The sequence below is a fragment of the Schistocerca nitens genome, chromosome 3, assembly GCF_023898315.1.
Source record: "Schistocerca nitens isolate TAMUIC-IGC-003100 chromosome 3, iqSchNite1.1, whole genome shotgun sequence".
In the NCBI taxonomy this organism is placed as follows: Eukaryota; Metazoa; Arthropoda; class Insecta; order Orthoptera; family Acrididae; genus Schistocerca; species Schistocerca nitens.
Window position 1 is genome coordinate 993,525,117 of NC_064616.1, and position 23,181 is coordinate 993,548,297.

At 43.8% G+C, this 23,181-nt stretch overlaps 1 protein-coding gene across 4 annotated transcripts in view; it reads left to right on the plus strand.

Annotated features, from left to right (window-relative positions):
• LOC126249056 (biotin--protein ligase) overlaps window positions 1–23,181 on the plus strand; it is a 399,528-nt gene that overhangs the window by 61,788 nt on the left and 314,559 nt on the right. The gene's annotated exons all lie outside the window — the stretch shown is intronic.

Genomic DNA, 23,181 nt, shown 5'->3' on the forward strand with positions numbered 1-23,181 from the left:
CAAATTACTCATTATGTTGATAAAAAATACCAGGTTAACAACCCATAGGGGGTCAGAAAGCTCAGGAACCGACCTTCCTTTCATAACCAAAAAAGATGTACCTGTTCAAGCAAAAGGAGGAAACTTTCAAGGGTTTTACCCCTAATCGGCCATTGTACATGACAAAAATAGGGTATATCACAGAAATCAGATTCCAGTGAATCTGTGAACTCTAATAACTGTCTGTGATTCAATCGTGCAGACTGTGTGAAATTCACAGTCCTAACTATGACATTCGTAACTCTGCCAAATTGCAAATTCTTTGCACAAAGTGCCTCTTGATGAGTTACATAATACACTAAGTGAAATTGCTGTCCTGGGCTCAGCTTAGTTTTTAGACATTTCACGCATGTTACAGCCAGCCATGTTAGGGATGCCATCAGTGGTGACGGAAATGAGCGTATTCCAGGGCAGATTGTTTCATAACAGATGTTGAAAAGCACTAAATATATCTTTGCCGATACATGTGTCTCTCATGGGGGCTAAATCAAGAAGCTCTTCTGTGATATTTAAATCTGTACCCATGCCTCGGAAGAATATAGCCAATTGTGCTGTATCTGTAATGTCGGTACTTTCAAGGCACAGGGAACATGCAAAAAATTGTTGCCTTCCCATTGTGAACTGTCATTCAGCATCTGCACTAAGATCTTCCATACGGCGTGCAGTTGTGTGTCGAGACAGACAAATTGCATGAAATTGTGCTGTACTTACAGGACACCAGATTCACTAGCAATGTTGAGGCATTCTTTCATAATCGACCCAGTGGAGAATGGTCGAGCAATTAAATGGGCAATTCTAATCCTTGCCCTCACTGCACCCTCATTTGTAGCTTCAAATTGCTAGAAATAAGTTTCAGGTAAATCCAATTGTAATGTAACATGAATAGTATTAATTGTTGATGTAAGATTAATTGAGATAACCAAGCTTACATCATTGCCAAAGGATTCTTTTAACTTCGCAATTAGTTGCAGATGCTCATCTCCCTAAACACTGTTATATACGTTACAGTGTTTGAAATTGTAGTGTTGCAACATTATATTTTTTTGGTGCAACATAATGTCGACACACTAAACATGTAGCACATCCTACGGTATGCACAAAAAGTCACTACAGTTCCAATTGGGATTCTTGTTACATGCAGTTTGCACTAGAACTTGGTCTCTTCTCAGCTAAATCCATATTCATAGCACCAGGTGTCACTGCAGTGAGCCAATAGGTTTGTTTACGCAGCAAAGACTGACAACAACACGCAGCTACTATGTCCACCCGCCGCCCGTGTACTAAGCGGACGCCCACTAGCCAGAATGCCCAGATTGAGCAAGCCTGCTCTACGCACTGATTACCTCCTGTAACGTACTGGTCTACCCACCTGAATAGCCAAGAGCATTTAAGTTCTCGCTTATAGGAGAGAGGGACAATCTGCCTTGCAGGTTAACTCTTTCCACTCCAATGGCGAATGTCGCTCGACATTGCGAATTTTGTTTTCCACTCTGATGTCAAGCCTTGTTTGACACAAATTTTCATAGCTCTTACATGCTCCATTCTCAAATCTGACTGTACTAGGCATCAATGCTGCATCTTGCTACCATCTAGGGAACCCTGTTAAACCTCCCTGTCGAACTGTAGGAGTTGTGTTTAGAGAAAGGTTGTAACTATTATGTTCAAGTTAGTTGGCCCAAAATGGCAAATGCTTCATGCACAGTCACTCATGAGGAAGAGAATGTAGAGCTTTTGGGGGAATGTCCAATTGAAGATGAGAGTGACAATGATTTTTGTGACAATGATTTCGATGGTGACAGTGACTCATTTGTTAACAATTTGAGTGAATTGATGATGGAAACAATCCACACTGAAGAGTTTCAAAAAATCACACAGTGAAAAGTTTTGTATTGTAATGCCTGTGTAAAAATATTTGAATGAAAGTACAGTTTGTGTTTTAATGTATTCCCTAATTGTTGGTCAGTGGCCATATTGTTTCCACAAAGAGACTTGTGCAATTATTTGTGGCACTTTCACAACCCTGGCTGCTGTGATTTAAGTAAATGCATACAGAGACGACTTGCGTCTGCATTACAGATGGCAATGGGTTAATGAAGGGACCAGTATGTTGACCATCCTGGATGTGATTTTTAGGCAGTTTTCAAAATTCACCCAATGTGAATACTGTACTGCTCCCCACATTCGACCTCAGTTACACAATGTTCACACACTTTGAAAACCAATGTCATATTTGACCAAGCGATGAATGCTAGCAACAGATAGGGGGGGCACATGGGTTCCTCCCCAGGGGAAGCTGGCAGTGTATTAAAATTCCTTGAGGAATGGCGACCCCCTCATAATAAGTATTTCTGTACTTCATGGAAAGTAAATAGATACAGTAGCAACATGGAGGAAATGAATTAAATAGTGCAGAAAAGAAATATTTACAGTCTCTTGGGGCTTACGTTAATCACACTACAGTTGAGGCTGGAATGACAGATTATATGAGGGGCAGTCAAAAAGTTTCCGTTCGAAGGCTATACAGTCCAGAATCAGTATGCCAGCCACGCAAAATCGCCATGAGCATTGAGGCAATCACTCTACCGACACGTCAGGTTGAAGATACTCATTTGGTAAAACACAGTGTCCAGCTGCATACAGATGTCTGTAACTGCCTGCTGCACACCCTTGTCCAAGAGGAATCATCAAACCTTCAGGGCCCATGTTAAGAGATCAAAGGCATGATAATCACATGAGGAGAGATCAGGACTATAGGGTGGATGCTTATGTGTCTCCAACTTCAGTTGGTGTAACTTCTGCATTATGAAATTTGTGATATGGGGAAGTGCGTTGTCATGACCAGTACAGAATATGCCACACCATTCCACAATGATGGTTTTCGACAGACATACTGCCCCATACACATTCTTCATTCTCTGATGGATGTCTACTGGTGTTTGTCAGTCAGCAGCCAAGAATAGCATAACAGCATGTTGGCCCTGTTTGGACACATTTGGTAATAACATCCCCATAATTCTTGTTTCTGCATTTATGATCCACACATCAGAAAGACACGAATGTTACTTGAATCCTTTGCCTACATGTTGGTGCTTATATGATTATATACCTGCATCAGAGTCGCGGTACATTGCGTATATGCTGCAGCAGTGCTCTAAAAAGGAAACTTTTTGATTGCCCATTATATGAATGAATTGTAAAAGAGACACACTGAAAGTTTTGAGACTGTGTTCAATTACCATTTTCAGATAGTCATACCTTTACATCCTTTCAAAGTAGTCTTTCTTAGACTCTATTCACCACAGCATCTATGCAAACCAGTTGGTGAAGACTTCACGGAAAGCTTCTATTGGAAGTTTCTTTAGGTATTGTTATATGGCTGATATGCAGGTACTGCTGCTTCTGGAGACACAGATTGATGACTGCAAATAATTTCTTTCACTTTGGGGAATAGTAAGAAATAAGACAGAGCTAGAACAGGTCTATAAGGTGTATATGCTTTCACTCCAGGGTCATAATGGTGCGAATCCTGTATTGTAGCTGATTTTTGATTCTTCACGTTAATGTACTGAAACTTTCTTGTGGCAGGCAAGTTCTTGAATACCAATTATATGAATGCCTGGTGTCTGTTCTTTTGGACACGTCCGAAAGAACAGACACTGTCCAAAATCTGCAGCTGTGAAACATTATATGTAAATTGAAGGAGACCGCTGCTGTCCGCTGCAGTGGGACATTACGCGGAATCAGTGGTGGTGAGCGAAAATGTGTACTGAACTGGTATTCGAACCCAGATTCAAATCCCAGTACACATTTTCGCTCGTCAAGATTTCGGGTTTGAATCACGCCCTGGTACACATTTTTGCTCATCGTCGCTGACTGCAGTGATCCCCTTCAATTTATATATAATGTTTCACGGCTGCAGATTCTGTGTGGTATCTGTTCTTACGGGCATGTCCGAAAGAACGGACATCGTGCATTCATATAACTGTTATGCCTATCTGGGCAATGGATCCACCATCTTTGGTGCAGGTGCACAAACATGTTCCACTTCCTGTGGGAATCTCAAAGTTGTGAACTTGAGTACAATGGACAAGGACTGCGAATAGGTGGTGCTCGGTGGGAATGTGGATTAGCCATGATAGTCCGTGCAGTTGCAGTAATGCTGTGTCCCACATTGTGCAGTGGTTAACTCACCTGACTAGTACGCAGGAGATCCTGAGTTCGAATCCTGATCCGGTACACATTTTCGCTCATCACTGCTGATTCTGCATAGTGTCCCGCTGCAGCTGACAGCAGTGGTCCCCTTCAGTTTACATATCTTGAATAACAGTTTGAAGTTATTGTCTTGCCTTCACCTACAACAGTGGCAGTGGTGTGATCACTTTCCACAAAGAATTGTAACACCATTATTTCCGCTGCACTGTGTGTTCTTTCTATTTTTGAATAATACAGCCATATTCCATCATGTTACAATACTAAATACTGATTTTTGACATCATGTAATTGAATTTTTGTAACATTTTCTGAAAGATTTTGACACTACCAGTTTTTCTGTTGGGGTGTTAAAGGTGCAGTATCCAACGACTACAGGTCTTTAAACATGGTGATTCATATGTAGCCTCTTATAAACTACTGTTGACATAATCCCAAGAGTGCATTTAATTTGATGACAGATACAGTGGGTATACTCTTCCATCATTGTCTGGACTTGAAGATCATTTTCTGCAGTATTGACTGTCATTAGGCCTTCCGACTGACTTTCATCTTCAATACAGCTTTTCTTTGCATCTGCTTCATTAAACAAGCAGCACAGTGTTACTTTGGAAGTGTAAAGTCCTCAAAATCTTACTTCATGCATTTTAAACACTGGTTTGCAATCATGCCTGCTTTAAAGCTATATAAAAAATTCATCACTTGGATGTGCTTCTGTTTCAATTCAGTTTGCTGCCACTGTCCAGCTGACATACAATGTGTAGCAAGTGGAGGGTCATTCAGTAGACTAAGTAAGCTGAAACTTGCATGAATTGCTACAGCGAGTGCCACTGTTGGCTGCCTTGCATGGAAATGGTGATTTCTCAAACTGGGGAACAATCAACAATGGGGTGCCGCAAGGTTCGGTCTTGGGTCCTCTGCTGTTCTTAATATACACTCCTGGAAATTGAAATAAGAACACCGTGAATTCATTGTCCCAGGAAGGGGAAACTCTATTGACACATTCCTGGGGTCAGATACATCACATGATCACACTGACAGAACCACAGGCACATAGACACAGGCAACAAAGCATGCACAATGTCGGCACTAGTACAGTGTATATCCACCTTTCGCAGCAATGCAGGCTGCTATTCTCCCATGGAGACGATCGTAGAGATGCTGGATGTAGTCCTGTGGAACGGCTTGCCATGCCATTTCCACCTGGCGCCTCAGTTGGACCAGCGTTCGTGCTGGACGTGCAGACCGCGTGAGACGACGCTTCATCCAGTCCCAAACATGCTCAATGGGGGACAGATCCGGAGATCTTGCTGGCCAGGGTAGTTGACTTACACCTTCTAGAGCACGTTGGGTGGCACGGGATACATGCGGACGTGCATTGTCCTGTTGGAACAGCAAGTTCCCTTGCCGGTCTAGGAATGGTAGAACGATGGGTTCGATGACGGTTTGGATGTACCGTGCACTATTCAGTGTCCCCTCGACGATCACCAGTGGTGTACGGCCAGTGTAGGAGATCGCTCCCCACACCATGATGCCGGGTGTTGGCCCTGTGTGCCTCGGTCGTATGCAGTCCTGATTGTGGCGCTCACCTGCACGGCGCCAAACACGCATACGACCATCATTGGCACCAAGGCAGAAGCGACTCTCATCGCTGAAGACGACACGTCTCCATTCGTCCCTCCATTCACGCCTGTCGCGACACCACTGGAGGCGGGCTGCACGATGTTGGGGCGTGAGCGGAAGATGGCCTAATGGTGTGCGGGACCGTAGCCCACCTTCATGGAGACGGTTGCGAATGGTCCTCGCCGATACCCCAGGAGCAACAGTGTCCCTAATTTGCTGGGAAGTGGCGGTGCGGTCCGCTACGGCACTGCGTAGGATCCTACGGTCCTGGCGTGCATCCTTGCGTCGCTGCGGTCCGGTCCCAGGTCGACGGGCACGTGCACCTTCCGCCGACCACTGGCGACAACATCGATGTACTGTGGAGACCTCACGCCCCACGTGTTGAGCAATTCGGCGGTACGTCCACCCGGCCTCCCGCATGCCCACTATACGCCCTCGCTCAAAGTCCGTCAACTGCACATACGGTTCACGTCCACGCTGTCGCGGCATGCTACCAGTGTTAAAGACTGCGATGGAGATCCGTATGCCACGGCAAACTGGCTGACACTGACGGCGGCGGTGCACAAATGCTGCGCAGCTAGCGCCATTTGACGGCCAACACCGTGGTTGCTGGTGTGTCCGCTGTGCCGTGCGTGTGATCATTGCTTGTACAGCCCTCTCGCAGTGTCCGGAGCAAGTATGGTGGGTCTGACACACCGGTGTCAATGTGTTCTTTTTTCCATTTCCAGGAGTGTATATTAATGACTTGCCATTCTACGAGGGCGGTTCAGAAAGTAACCTCCGATTGGTCACAGTGCGGGTTGTGGGGGGAGTAGCAACGCCATCTGTGCGTTCACGCACTCAACAGGTCAGTCGGCATCAAGCCGTGGTCGAGTGAACGTCGTACCTGCGCTAGTTTAGTTTTTGTGGCAGTTTGAAATGTGTGCTGCAATAGAAAACCCCGCCAAATGTGAAGTGCGTGCTGTCATAAGGTTTTTTACAGCCAAAGGATATTCTGCAGCAGCTATTCATCGTGAGCTTTGTGCTGTGTACGGACCAAGAGTTATGAGTGAAGGAGTTGTCCGTGAATGGGTACGTTTATTTAAAAGTGGACAAGAAAACGTTCATGATGAAGAGAGGAGTGGTAGACCATCATTGGTGACTGACGAACTCGTTCAGACAGTTGATGCAAAAGTTCGTGAAAATCGACGTTTCTCAATGTCGGAGTTGTCTACTGGTTTTCCACAGATCTCTAAGACTCTCTTGTACGAGATAGTGACAGCAAGATTGGGTTACCGTAAGTTCTGTGCACGATGGGTGCCCAAAATTCTTACCGACCACCACAAAACTCAAAGAATGGCCTCTGCATTAGACTTTCTGTCACGTTATGAGGACGAAGGAGAACCATTGTTAAACAGAATCGTGACCGGTGACGAAACCTGGATTAAGTACGTGAACCCTGAGACAAAAGAACAATCAAAGATGTGGGCACATTCAAATTCGCCTACCAAACCAAGAAAAGCCTCGCAAGATTTTTCTGCCAGAAAACTGATGGCAACGGTGTTTTGGGATGCCAAAGGGGTGTTGTTGGTTGAATTCATGGAACGTGGTACGACCATTAATCAAGACGTGTACTGTGAAACAATAAAAAAGTTACGATGGGCTATACAGAACAAACGCCGTGGTATGCTGACTTCCGGTATCGTTTTTTTGCACGATAACGCCCGTCCTCACTCTGCTCGCAGAACAACGGCCCTTCTTGAGTCCTTCAAGTGGGACGTTATCAACCATCCACCTTACAGCCTAGACCTGGCGCCAAGTGATTATCACCTCTTCATGCATTTGAAGAAATGGCTCGGGTCACAGCGGTTTGATGACGACGAAGAGCTCAAAGATGCGGGTGTATTTTTTTAAATCAACCGGAGGTTACTTTCTGAACGGCCCTCGTATATTCACGAAGATGCAAGCTGGTACTTTCTGCCAATGATACAACTATAGCTATCACACCCAACAGACAAGAATTAACTGATGAAATTGTAAACGATGTTTTTCAGAAAATCATTAAGTGGTTCTCTGCAAATGGGCTCTCATTAAACTTTGACAAAACACAGTATATACAGTTCCACACAGTAAATGGAATGACACCATTGATAAATATAGACTTCGATCAGAAATCGGTAGCTAAGGTAGAATATTCAAAATTTTTAGGTGTAGGCATTGATGAGGGGTTGAACTGGAAAAAACACACTGAAGATCTGCTGAAACGTTTGAGTTCAGCTACTTATTCTATTAGGGTCATTGCAAATTTTGGCGATATACATTTGAGTAAATTAGCTTACCATGTTTATTTTCATTCTCTGCTTTCCTATGGCATCATATTCTGGGGTAACTTATCATTGCGTAAAAGACTGTTCATTGCACAAAAGCGTGTAATCAGAATAATTGCTGGAGCGCATCCAAGATCATCCTGCAGACACTTATTTAAAGAGCTGGGGATCTTCACTGTAGCCTCACAATATATATATTCACTTATGAAATTTGTTATTAACAATCCGAACGAATTAAAAAGTAATAGCAGTGTACAAGGCTACAACACTAGGAGAAAGGATGATCTTCACTACTCAAGGTTAAGTCTAACTTTGGCTCAGAAGGGGATAAATTATGCTGCCAAAAAAAGTCTTTGGTCACTTACCTAATAGCATCAAAAGTCTGACAGATTTCCATACAGCATTTAAAAGGAAGTTAAAAGAATTTCTTAATGGCAACTCCTTCTACTCATTAGATAAATTTTTGGATATAATAAGTGGGTAATTTCCACAAGCCCCGCAAAAATTAAAAATATTAAGTATCATGTAATATTTTGTGTAATGTAGTATCTTGTATAGACACCTTTTATTAACCTGACACGTTCCACATCATTACAAAGTGTCGTATTCATGATCTATGGAACAAGTACTAATCTAATCTAATGAAAGAACCAACAGCAAATGAGCAAGTCTTAAAACTTTTAGCAGAAGTCTCATAATGCTCCTCTGCTGTGACTCATAAGTGAATTGCAAGCAGTACAACAGCTTATGCATTGAATGAAATCACAGTTTGCTACATATATTTGCCATAACAAGCACTTAAATAAAAATATACAATTCTGGCCATTAAAATTGCTACACCAAGAAGAAATGCAGATGATAAACGGGTATTCATTGGACAAATATATTATACTAGAACTGACATGTGATTACATTTTCACGCAATTTGGGTGCATAGATCCTGAGAAATCAGTTCCCAGAACAACCACCTCTGGCTGTAATAACGGCCTTGATACACCTGGGCATTGAGTCAAACAGAGCTTGGATGGTGTGTACAGGTACAGCTGCCCATGCAGCTTCAAGACGATACCACAGTTCATCAAGAGTAGTGACTGGCGTATTGTGAAGAGCCAGTTGCTCGGCCACCATTGACCAGATGTTTTCAATTGGTGTGAGATCTGGAGAATGTGCTGGCCAGGGCAGCAGTCAAACATTTTCTGTATCCAGAAAGGCCCGTACAGTAACTGCAACATACGGTCATGCATTATCCTGCTGAAATGTTGGGTTTCACAGGGATCAAATGAAGGGTAGAGCCACAGGTCGTAACACATCTGAAATGTAATGTCCACTGTTCAAAGTGCTGTCGTTGCGAACAAGAGATGACAGAGACGTGTAACCAATGGCACCCCATACCATCACGCCAGGTGATATGCCAGTATGAAGATGACGAATACACGCTTCCAATGTGCGTTCACCGCGATGTCACCAAACACGGATGCGACCATCATGATGCTGTAAACAGAACGTGGATTCATCCGAAAAAATGACATTTTGCCATTCGTGCACCCAGTTTCGTCGTTGACTACACCATCGCAGGTGCTCCTGTCTGTGATGCAGCGTCGAGGGTAACCGCAGCCTTGGTCTCCGATCTGATAGTCCATGCTGCTGCAAAAATCGTCGAACTGTTCGTGCAGATGGTTCTTGTCTTGCAAATGTCCCCATCTGTTGACTTGGGATTGAGACGTGGCTGTAAGATCCGTTACAGCCATGCGGATAAGATGCCTGTCATCTCGACTGATAGTGATACGAGGCCAGTGGGATTCAGCACGGCTTTCCGTATTACCCTCCTGAACCCACCGATTCCATATTCTGCTAACAGTCGTTGCATCTCAACCAATGCGAGCAGCAATTTCGCGATACGATAAACCGCAATTGCAATAGGCTACAATCCGACCTTATCAAAGTCGGAAACTTGATGGTACGCATTTCTCCTCCTTACATGAGGCATCACAACAACGTTTCACCAGGCAACTGCTTTTTGTGTACGAGAAATCGGTCGGAAACTTTCCTCGTGTCAGTACGTTGTAGGTGTCGCCACTGGCGCCAACCTTGTGTGAATGCTCTGAAAAGCTAATCATTTGCATATCGGTTAAATTTCGTGCCTGTAGCTCGTCGTCTTCGTGGTGTAGCAATTTTAATAGCCAGTAGTGTATATACAGTGTGTCCCAGGAGGAATGGTCAGTATTCTGGGATATAACAGGTATGATCATTTGAAGCAAAAAACTTTGTATAGACATATGCCCCATTTCCAATGGTTTCTGAGATACAGCACATTTAATGTACATTGCTTTTTATGTTCTGAATTATTCAATACATTGTCATGTTTCCACACACAAAAGAGTTAGTAAATATACAACATGCGTTTTAGAAAGTATCTGTTGAAAAATAAGTATCTGTTGAAAAATACGTATTTTTAACACCCTCACCTCTAAACGTTATTGTACACATCACATGGCAGTTGTTGTATAGTTCACAATAAATGTGTGACTGTTGCACCATCAATTTCACTGCATTTGTGCACTCTTGGGAGAATTTATTGTGTTGCTTGTCTGAGTGCCTCTGCATGTTCCCTAGTGAGGAAAGTGGAATCCGTGATGCGACGAAGCAGTTCATCTCGTGTATCTGCCTTTCGTTCGTATGTCTCAGACTTTGTCTGACTCTGTAAACAGAAATCTAATGGTGTAAGATCTGGTGATCTTGGTGGCCAGTTAATTGTACTACAATGACCAATACAGCGATTACAGTAAGTGTGGTTGAGATGTTCCCTCATACATACGGTAAAATATGGAAGGGGTTCAGTATGCTGACAGCATATTGCAATATGCATGGCCAGGGAAATGGCCTCAAGGTGTTCAACCGACAAATTTTCCAAAAAATGCAAGTAATTCTGTCATGTCATTTGCAGTTTTTAAAATGACTGGACTTTTCAACGTATTACCGATCACACTACACCAGACATTGATCGAAAAATGGATGTGGAAATTGGTCTCCCCTGTAGTGTGTGGATTACCCTGTGGCCATTGATGATTATAAGTGTGTTGTTGATTCAATTCCTTGTAAATGTTTTTTCATCAGTGAATAGTATTAATGGAAGCAAATGACAATTGTCATTTAACCAGTGACAAAGTTCAATGTTAATGTATATGAACTCACTTCAGGCCACCAGTGTTAATGTATTCGGGCACAGCGAATGGGGGAGAAGGTTGTTACATATGCGTTGTGACGACAGTGTGCAAGAGGTCGAGTGGGCATCCAGGGCTTGCCGTTAAATGACAAAACAGGAAATTAGGTACAATAAAGATGATATATTTCAATGTACGGTGTACAAGGGGCACGCCTAGGGTCGGAAGTTACCAGGTTTAGGCCAGTCTAGGAGGTCGAACAATTAATTGAATTGGGCAACGGAAGGGGAAGTAGTTCATGTTAACTTGCATTGGTGGCCAGTTGTGAAAAGCAGAACCAGAGGCTCTGCCTTCCGAAGAGACGTCTGTTCTGATTGAGGTCTGGATTACGAGAGAGAGAGAGAGAGAGAGAGAGAGAGAGAGAGAGAGAGAGAGAGAGAGAGACAACTGTGTTCCATACTGCAGAACACTCCAGCGTCCACGCATGTGACATGTATCCCATGCACACTATTGGCTAAAAGCAATGGCATGAATTCGCTAGCAGTTTCAGCAGAGGGCTCAGGGTGTCTCTTGTCAGCAGCTTTCACTGGACAGAACTGCCCCAGTTTTGCAAGACACGCAACTTATGTCACATAGGCACAGCGTAAGTTACTCTGGGAGAAAACCTGTAAAGATTTCACTGGGCCAACGAAATAATTTTTTTAATCAATTCCCTTAAATATTCCTTGACTGGCTGCCACCCTGTACATCAAGTCGTGTGACATTGTTGCCAGTGTGAAGCTTATGGATATGCTGTATGAGAAATGGATACAAGTTTTTGGCATGTAATTTTTGTCTCACATGTTTTCATGGGATATTGATATATGCAAAAATTTGCCATTTGCTGATAGCAGAACTACACCTACACCATTTCAACAGTTTGTTGCAGTTCCTGCACAGGTTCTTGAACTACACCTTCAGAAGCAAAATTGGAACTGTTTCATGCAATATGCAGGTTGGGTTGGTAAGACACATACACAAGTGCCACTAGCCGGAAAATAAATATACATTAAATGTGTTCTGTCTTGGAAACCATACAGAGTAGGGCCTTTGTCAATATGAAGTTTTTTGCTTCAAATCAGCATTCCTGTTGTGTCCCTGAAAATTGGCCATTCCTCCTCCTACATCCTGTATAGAGTGAATATTTGCCCTTACTTCTTCCATTATCATACTACTGGATACGATATATTTTTAATTTACACTAGGGCCATTGTATACATTTTTCTGACTTTGTTTTGCAAATACTTCAGTTCCCCATTTCATACCTCTTATGGTTTTTGCACTATATATTATTTATTCCATGCACTGTCAGCAGTCGAGCAACATTATTTGAGAAGACTGTCAACCACGAAATGAACTCTGATATAGCTGTAGAGTAGGTATACTCTAGAAAATTTATACTTATGTTTCCACTGCATTGAAAATGGACGTGAAATGAATTACCGGCAAACGAAAACCCTAGCTACCACCAATAAATTTTGGGACTGCGTTCTCAAAGAAGCAATTAAAATTCGTGTGACTGGTAATTTAATTGACAGGGACACTTGCTTCCAACTGAGCGAGGCATGGTAACCGAAGATAAGCTCTATCAAAGCAGAACATTGCCCACTGAAATATTGCAAACTTTCAATGATTGGATCTGGCAGTACACCCGAGAACCGCGGACACGGTATATATGCCGAGAAAGTGTCAGATCACATAATATGACGATTTGCTTGAATTGCATCTGCATTTGTTGAGTTTTCGTCCTGAAATGATGATGTTAAAAATTATTCAGATGTTTATTTCTCTGTTCCCATTTGATGAGTACTTAACACCAGTGACTTTGTTTAACAGTGCTTTCCTTAATTTTTGCACCTCTGCTTCTTTCTCTGTGCTTTCTAAGTGTCCATAATCTTTTGCATGGAATGTATTGTAATGTCTATGTAAACTGAAATTTTTCCTTGTGTTCAGAGCTTTGAAGCACATTAAACGTCTCAAGAAATCATCGTATACCGTACACGTATAGGCATCATGTGCTGACCTGTGGAATATTGACACTGCTATGTCTGACCTTTGAATTTCATAATCTGGCCATCGTGGTGTTTTTCATTGTTTTAAAAAGACACACACTTAACTTAAAGTACTTGTCATAAGTATAGACACTTGCATTTAAGCCTACAGCGAACCTAACACGTGGTCATTCCTACAATGTCAGCGCACAGTTTGCACATCTGTGCACTATATAATGACGTCTGACTGCCCCATTTGACAGTGATCCCCCAGTCATCTCCAAAACAGGACTGGGCTATGCAGTCTGGACATTAGAATTGTACTCTATTATCTCTCCTCCTCTGGCTGGCTGAATTCTCTTCCACTATCGAGATTAAGATTGTTTACTTCAAGCAATTGTTCACTGCCTCCATAGCTTTTCTTACCCTACAGGTGCCACGTGCTTCATGCTATTTAGTGATTTCAACAGCTTCTGTTGCACATTACAGTAGTTGTTTTTTTTTTTTTTTGTTAAAGAGACTGGGTGTCATCGGTGTAACTTTCTCGAAGAAGGAAGTTCGGTGTAACCTCGAGGTCGAGGTGAATAGTGCATTAATGAAGTTAATATGTGTTGAAGTGAAACGCTTGTTACGGTGCAACATTTCATGTGCATGCAGCATACTATGTAAGGCTAGCTGAGACTTGCAAGGCTGTGCCTGGTTGACCATTAGTTACCTTGCAATTTGTGATACCTCCACATACCCAAAAAGTGACATACTGAAGGCCCAATGATTTTCTTGGGTTGTTTTGAAATACTAACAGCCATCCTACAAAAAGAGGTTAATTTAAGAGTAATCCTGAGGATCAATTGACATATAATTACGGTATGTGTCGGGCTATGAGTCACTGAGTTTTTAGAGGTATGTCCACCCGATGCCTCTTTCCTTGTGCACAGTAGCAGATGCATGGAAATAAAAGGATGTGCATAAAAATTTGTGGAAAGAACACACGTATGCACGGTTGTTCTCGTGTCCACATGTTTCACCATTTTGCAAGCAGTGTGCTACGGATCCCCTTCTTTGCTTTGGAGTTCGTGGCATGTTTATTGTGATGAAAAAGGCAACTGTGGGTTAAGCAGTTTCTAAAGAAAAAAGGTACAAGAAATAGGGCTACAAAGTGACTACAATGTTTTGTCTGCAAATGTCAGGAGGAGGTCACAGAGAGATTTTACATTTTCTACTTGGGAAACTGCAGCAATAAGGCTGGCAATAACATTTCTTTAGCTAGTGACCAGTGACATACGTACCAGTTTTGACTATTTACGAGGGCATGCCGAAAAGTAATGCCACCGAATTTTTTACGGGAAAACTCTTCAAGCTTTTTAAATAAAACAAACATTATTAAAATTCTACATCTTTATTCTCGAGGTCTAGATATTTATTTCTCAATACTGTCATCCTGGCGACCACCGTATTTCGCCCGACGAGAGACCAGTTTTTTGACAGGACGTTCGACTTTGTCGACGGGGCCACGACCTTACCCCTCTGCTCGCACAACTTCGTCACTGCCAGTAAAGTCGTCGGAGGTGTTCTTTAATTTTTGGAAAGAGATAAAAATTGGACGGTGCGAAATCGGTACCGTACGAAGGATGACCGGCGACAGTGAACCCGAGGCATCGGATCGTTACAGGTGTGACAGTGCTCGTGTGCGGTCGGGCATTGTCGAGATAAGGGAGAGGAGTGGTCCCTGTGGGAATGAACTATTCGAATTTGAAACTCAATTACAGTACACCATTTATCACACTGAGGCAACAAAAGGCACGGAATAGCAGTACGCACATATACGGATGGCGGTAGTATCGTGTACACTGGGTATAAAAGGGTAGTGCATTGGAGGAGCTGTCATTTTCACTCAGGTGTTATGGCCACACAACGGGAATTAACGAACTCCAGACTTTGAATGTGGAACGGCAGTCGGGGCTAGATATATGTGACTTTACGTTTGGGAAATCGTTAGGGAATTCGACATTCAGAGATTCAGTGTCTAGAGTGTACTGAGAACACCAAATTTCAGGCATTACCTCTCACCACAGACAGTGGCTGACGGACTACACTTATGGATCGATAGCAGTGGCATTTGGGTAGAGTTGTCAGTGCTAACGGATGCCTAAAACTGCACATAATAACCGCAGAAATCGATGTGCTACATATGGAGAACGTACCTATTAGGACAGTGTGGTGAAATTTGGCACTGATGAGCTGTGACGGCAGATAACAGACACGAGTGCTTTTGCTAACAGCTTCGACTGCAGCATCGACTGCAGTGAGTGCCCCTCCTGGGCTCACGACCGTACCGGTCGGATCCTAGATGACCGGAAAACTGTGATCCGGTCAGACGAGTCCCGATTTCGGTGGGTAAGAGCTTCTGGTAGGGTTTGAAGTGTGATGCACACCTTATGGAGCCGTGGGCTCGAGTTGTCAACACGGCACTGTGCAAGCTGGTAGTGGCTCCGTAATGGTGTGGGTTGTGTTTACGTAGAAGGGACTGGTTCTCTGATCCAACTGAACCGTTCGTCGACTCGAAATGGTTACGTTCGGCTGCTCGGAGACCGTTTACGGGTGTCTGGGGATGGAATTTTTGTGGATTGCAGTGTGCCTTGTCAGCAGGCCACAATTGTTCACAATTCATTTGAAGAACATTCTGGACAGTTCGAGTGAGAGATTTGGCCACCCGTATCGAACAACATGAATCCCACTGAACATTTATGCGACATATCCGAGAGATTAGTTCGTGCGCAAAATCCTGCACCTACAACACTTTCGCAATTACGGGTGACTGTAGAGGTGGCGTGGCTTAATATTTCTGTAGGGGACTTCCGGCAACTTGTTGAGTCCGTGCCGTGTCCAGTTGCTGCACTACACCGGGCAAAAGGAGGTCCAGCACAATATTAGGAGGTATTCCGTGACATTTGTCACCTCAGTGCTGTTGTGTTACCCACCACTATGTTACACAATACAATTTGGAGCCCTCTAGTGCCAGAGGGTGCAACTTGTAGTAGCAAAGCACGAAAGTCAACCGAGTAATATGTATGGCGTGAAAGAACTCAGTTGATGTTGAGAATAGAATAAAAAGTTTGGAGGCATTGTGTCTCAGCATTTCTAAACAAAGCATTTCAGTGATTATTTCTGAAGCTGAGAAATAGTCAAGGAAGGTTCTCAGTCATTATCTGAAGGTAAATTGTCAATGTATCATTTGTATTTTGTTTTATAAAAAAGTTGTTTGCACTTTCAATGATGAAAGATTGTTTGTAGATTAATATCCTTGGTGTCAACAAATTTGGAGGTTGTGTTTTCCATTTTTTATTTTTTGCATCATCAGTGCCCATTTCCATTCCTAGTAGTTTTTTTGAGGAGCTACATATCCCTGTTATTTCTTTTGTTCAGTGTCAGGCTCCACAGTTGTGTGGTATTAAGTTGCCATAGTACGAATATTCATCCACAGTTTTCATATACACATTTCATAAATTTCTGGCTTATTCTTCTCCGTTTTCATACTTCAAGGTTTATAGTATCTTATTCTTTACAATAGTACGATCGGATACTTTTTATCTAACACTTGACGCTCAGGTCATCATGTATCACATTTTTATTTGGATAATCTTTAGAAGTGGCATTTCGTATGACTTCTCTTTCTAATCGTCTATAAATTTAAGCATGCTTCCTTTGGAGTCACAAGACATTGTTACATATAAGTAGCACCCGAGAGGACGGACACAGAGTTTGCTTTTCCGTGCCAGATCGTACAGCCACATCACATATATTGAGCCAGGAAATAGGCTCGTTTGTGGCAAAACAAGTGTCCACACGGACACTGCAGCAATGTCCGGATCACTACGGTCTGTCGCCGGCCGAAGTGGCCGTGCGGTTAAAGGCGCTGCAGTCTGGAACCGCAAGCCCGCTAAGGTCGCAGGTTCGAATCCTGCCTCGGGCATGGATGTTTGTGATGTCCTTAGGTTAGTTAGGTTTAACTAGTTCTAAGTTCTAGGGGACTAATGACCTCAGCAGTTGAGTCCCATAGTGCTCAGAGCCACTACGGTCTGTCAGTACAGTGACCACTATTGCCGCTTCCCCTGATGCTGCAACAGAGAGAGAGGCATACTGGCAGTGGTGTGCCCAGTGACAACACTAGACTAATGAGTGGTATCACAGGGACTTTTCAGGCGAGTGCCAGCTTTATGTACAGCATGTAGATGAACATAATCCGTGTGTGGAGGCTCTGATGAGAATTAATGTTGCCACATGCAGTTGTCATTGTCGTACGGGCTCAGCACTTGCCACGACGATCTGGAGTGCAATTGGGTCCACAACGTGATCACCTCTTGTTTCACATAGCCAGTAATTTGGACGGCAGCTGTTGAATTTCTTATGTGATGAGGCTGGTGTTTCTGCCCTATTTTCGAAGTCTCCACGACGTACTTTTCAACAGGATATTGTGTGTTGCCCAAGCTGTCCTGACCTATCTCAGTACTGAGAGTGCTCGACTGTTGCTTTGGCACATATGTTCTCCAGATATCTCACCTATTGAAAACATCTGGTTATGGTTTGTTGAGAGACTGACAAGCCATCACTCGTCAACCACTACGACTGATGAACTCTGGCGTAGTAGAAGTAGCATGGAATGACGTACCCGTATCTTGTCATCTGAGCTCAGTATTTCTTCATGTCCAGCCAGGTTAGAGCCATTGTTGTTGCCAGAGATAGCAACAATGTGTACCAGCTTCACACCCTGTATAATCCCAAATCACTTGCAAAGTTAATCGTGTATTCTTCTTACTGTACTTTTACACACTTTTAATAATATTTTGTTATTTGCTGTCTTTCCTGGAGTTACAATTTTAATGATCAGCAGTGTATTTAGCCACAGGACACGGTTTCCAAACCGAGCTAGTCTTCTCCATTTCTATAAGATCTTTTTTTATGATCACAAATAAATTTTGGAAGCACGGATTGTAAATGCTCAGGGCCATCTTAAAAATATTAAATGATGATGTCCATATGGGAATTGTATTTGCCATGTCGGTTATTCGGGACTACCTCTATTCCTGGCCTCTTCATCGAGGGTGACGATGATGGTGACGGTTTGTGGGGCACTCGACATCACGGTCATCAGCACCCGTACAAGTTTCCAATCTTTCCAGTTCCAATCTCGTCACTCGTAGAGTGATGATGACGAGGACAACACAAACACCCAGATCCCGGGTGGAGAAAATTCCCGAACTGCCCGGGAATCGATCCGGAGGTAGCGGCGCTAGCCGATAGACCGCTAGCTGCGGACTTCATCGAGGATGGTAACTTGGCAGTGAAGATCAAATGTCAATGTATCACAGTGCACCGTGGTTGATGTCCGCATGCATTCTGTAGTGGTGATAGATATGTTTTGAGTGACTGTTTAAGAATCATTTGCAAGCAAATGAGGTTATCATAGACTCCTGGAAATTGAAATAAGAACACCGTGAATTCATTGTCCCAGGAAGGGGAAACTTTATTGACACATTCCTGGGGTCCGATACATCACATGATCACACTGACAGAACCACAGGCACATAGACACAGGCAACAGAGCATGCACAATGTCGGCACTAGTACAGTGTATATCCACCTTTCGCAGCAATGCAGGCTGCTATTCTCCCATGGAGACGTTCGTAGAGATGCTGGATGTAGTCCTGTGGAACGGCTTGCCATGCCATTTCCACCTGGCACCTCAGTTGGACCAGCGTTTGTGCTGGACGTGCAGACCGCGTGAGACGACGCTTCATCCAGTCCCAAACATGCTCAATGGGGGACAGATCTGGAGATCTTGCTGGCCAGGGTAGTTGACTTACACCTTCTAGAGCACGTTGGGTGGCACGGGATACATGCGGACGTGCATTGTCCTGTTGGAACAGCAAGTTCCCTTGCCGGTCCAGGAATGGTAGAACGATGGGTTCGATGACGGTTTGGATGTACCGTGCACTATTCAGTGTCCCCTCGACGATCACCAGTGGTGTACGGCCAGTGTAGGAGATCGCTCCCCACACCATGATGCCGGGTGTTGGCCCTGTGTGCCTCGGTCGTATGCAGTCCTGATTGTGGCGCTCACCTGCACGGCGCCAAACACGCATACGACCATCATTGGCACCAAGGCAGAAGCGACTCTCATCGCTGAAGACGACACGTCTCCATTCGTCCCTCCATTCACGCCTGTCGCGACACCACTGGAGGCGGGCTGCACGATGTTGCGGCGTGAGCGGAAGACGGCCTAACGGTGTGCGGGACCGTAGCCCAGCTTCATGGAGACGGTTGCGAATGGTCCTCGCCGATACCCCAGGAGCAACAGTGTCCCTAATTTGCTGGGAAGTGGCGGTGCGGTCCGCTACGGCACTGCGTAGGATCCTACGGTCTTGGCGTGCATCCGTGCATCGCTGCGGTCTGGTCCCAGGTCGACGGGCACGTGCACCTTCCGCCGACCACTGGCGACAACATCGATGTACTGTGGAGACCTCACGCCCCACGTGTTGAGCAATTCGGCGGTACGTCCACCCGGCCTCCCGCATGCCCACTATGCGCCCTCGCTCAAAGTCCGGCAACTGCACATACGGTTCACGTCCACGCTGTCGCGGCATGCTACCAGTGTTAAAGACTGCGATGGAGCTCCGTATGCCACGGCAAACTGGCTGACACTGACGGCGGCGGTGCACAAATGCTGCGCAGCTAGCGCCATTCGACGGCCAACACCGCGGTTCCTGGTGTGTCCGCTGTGCCGTGCGTGTGATCATTGCTTGTACAGCCCTCTCGCAGTGTCCGGAGCAAGTATGGTGGGTCTGACACACCGGTGTCAATGTGTTCTTTTTTCCATTTCCAGGAGTGTAGATATGTACAAGGTCCTGTCTGTTATAAACGGATGTACCAAATCTAGGTATTATATGTCAAATTAGTAAAGTTTTTGGCGAAAATAGCCTGTCAGTCATGGTGCTGGAGAGGGGGGGCGGGGGGGGGGGGGGGTGTAAGCCAACAGCAGTAGGAGAAACTTGAGTTAACAGGTCACATCTTAATGTTAGACTTGGTCAGATTTTGAATGATTTGCAACACATCACTACCACAGGGGCTATTTCCAGACAGATTCAGATATGCTATTCTCAGGCCTGTTTGTAATAAAGGTAATGAGACTGCTTACCTCCTTGAGGGAGGTAAATAGTTATGTCTGCCAGAACCATGGAACACAACTCTCTCAAAATAAGATACTTATCTGAATTTGGATATCAGAAGAGTGTCTCAACAGAACATACAGTTTTTCAATTCACTAATCAAATAATACAAAATTTGAATTACAAAATAAAATTTTGCCAACTGATATCTTCTTTGAGTTGTCAAAAGCATGTGATTGTTTAGGTCATATTATTTTCATGGAGAAGTTATTGAGGTATCAGTGATGTTGCTGGTAACTAGTATTCGCATTTTCTATCTAAAAGGATAAAGAGTGTTGCGCCAAGAAACTCAGAGAATGTACACAGTGGGTTAGAATCACTGCAGGTGTACCACAGGGATCAGTATTATGCCCACTTGTTTTTATGATATATAAATGATCTTCCATCATATATCCAAGGAGAAAGAGTGGTTCGCCTGTAAAGAAGTCCGCTTATAGGATGGTGGTGTGAGTTATTCTCGAGTACTGCTCGAGTGTTTGGGATCTGTACCAGGCCTGATTGAAGGAAGACATCGAAGCAATTTAGAGGCTAGCTGCTAGATTTGTTACCGTTAGGTTCGAACAACACGTGTTACAGACATGCTTCGGGAACTCAAAAAAGCTGACTGCTGAACAATTACTGCTGCTAACGTATATTGTGCGTAAGGACTGTGAAGAAAGATACGAGAAACTGGGGCTCGCACAGAGGCGTATAGATAGTCATTTTTCCCTTGCTCTATTTGCGAGTGGAACAGGAAAGGAAATGAAATGACCGGTAGTGGTACAGGGTACCTTCCACCACACACCGTACAGTGGCTTGTGGAGTATCTGTGCAGTTGTGGATGGATGAGTGATAGTTCTCTTTGCTGGTGGTAGGAATGTAATAGTCAAGCCTAATGTAGTAACTTCAACATGTGAAAATGTAAAGAACATGTTCTTGAAAATTAATAATGCATTCTACGCAAATCGACTGTCACTGAATTTAGATAAAACACGAGGCATGCAATTCAGCACTGCACAACGCCTGTCCACACTATTATACACTGAGGTGAGAAAAATCGTCGGATACCTCCTAACATCGGTCAACCTCCATTTACCGAGCATAGCGCAGCAACTCGGTGTGGCACGGATTCGACAAGTCTTTGGAAGTTTTCTGCAGAAATATTGAGCCGTGCTGCCTCTATAGTCATCCGTAATTGTGAAAGTGTTGCTGGTGCAGAATTTTGCGCACGAACTGACCCCCTCGATTATATCCCGTAAATGTTCGATAAGATTCGTATCGGATGGTCCGGGTGGCCAAATCTTTTGCCTGAATTATCCAGAATGTTCTTCAAACCAATTGCGAACAATTGTGCCCTAATGACAGGTGTATTGTCATGGGAACATGACAATTTCCAGTTAATGATCAGTTCGGTAGGGCCAGAGGACCCAGTCCATCCCATATAAACACAGCCCACACCACTATGAAGCCACCACCAGCTTGCACAGTGCCTTGTTGACAACTTGGGTCCATGACTTTGTTGTATCTGCACCCCACTCGAACCCTCCTATCAGCTCGTAACAACTGCAATTGGGAGTCATCTGACCAGACCACAGTTTTGAGTTGTCTAGGTTGCAACTGCTGTGATCACGAGTGTAGTAGAAGCACTGCAGGCGATGTGCTGTTAGCAAAGGCACTCACATTGGTCGTCTGCCGTCATACCCCATTAATGCCAAATTTTGCAGCACTGTCCTGGCAGATATGTTTGTTGTACATCCCACATTGATTTCTGCAGTTATTTCACGCAGTTCTGCTTGTCTGTCAGCTGCCCAAACACCACTGCTCTTGTTCATTAAGTGAAGGCTGTCAGCCACTGCATTGTCTGTTGTGAGAGGTAATGCCTGAAATGTGGTATTCTCAGCACACTCTTGACATGATGGCTGTCAGCATATTGAATTCCCTAACAATTTCCAGAATGGACTGTCTTGTATGCCTAGCTCCAACTAGTATTCCTCGTTCAAAGTCTAAACTCTGATCATTCTTGTCGTATGGTCATAATCACGTCAGAAACTTTTTCACATGAATCACCTGAGTATAAGGGACAGCTCCACCAATGCATCACTTGTGTACCTTGTAGTACCACAATCTTTATATGTGCATATCACCATCCCATGACTTCTGTCACCTCAGTGTAAATAATGCATGAGGGTAAATCAATAAATGAAATGGAATATTCTAAACTTCAAGGTTTTTGTATTAATAAGAACCTACCCTGGGAGTCACATGTTAAAGATTTTTTAAAGTCTTTGCTCTGCAATTTTTGTGCTAAGGACATCAGATTTTGGAGATGATAATGCAAAGAACTTTGATTAGTTTTCCTATTTGCATTTGCTAATGTCTGATGGTATCAAATTCTGAGGTAACTCATTTTCGGGGTAAAAAGTGTTTGTTGCTCAGAAGTATGTAATAAGGATTATGTGTGGTGTCCACTCTGGAATGTCTTGTAGACAACTGTTTAAACAGTTGTGCACACTGACAGAAAAGTCTATAACATTTGCACTGTCATGAAGTTTGCTATCAAAAAGCACAGTTTGAAAAAACTGTAACATCCATAAGTATAATAGTCTTAGTG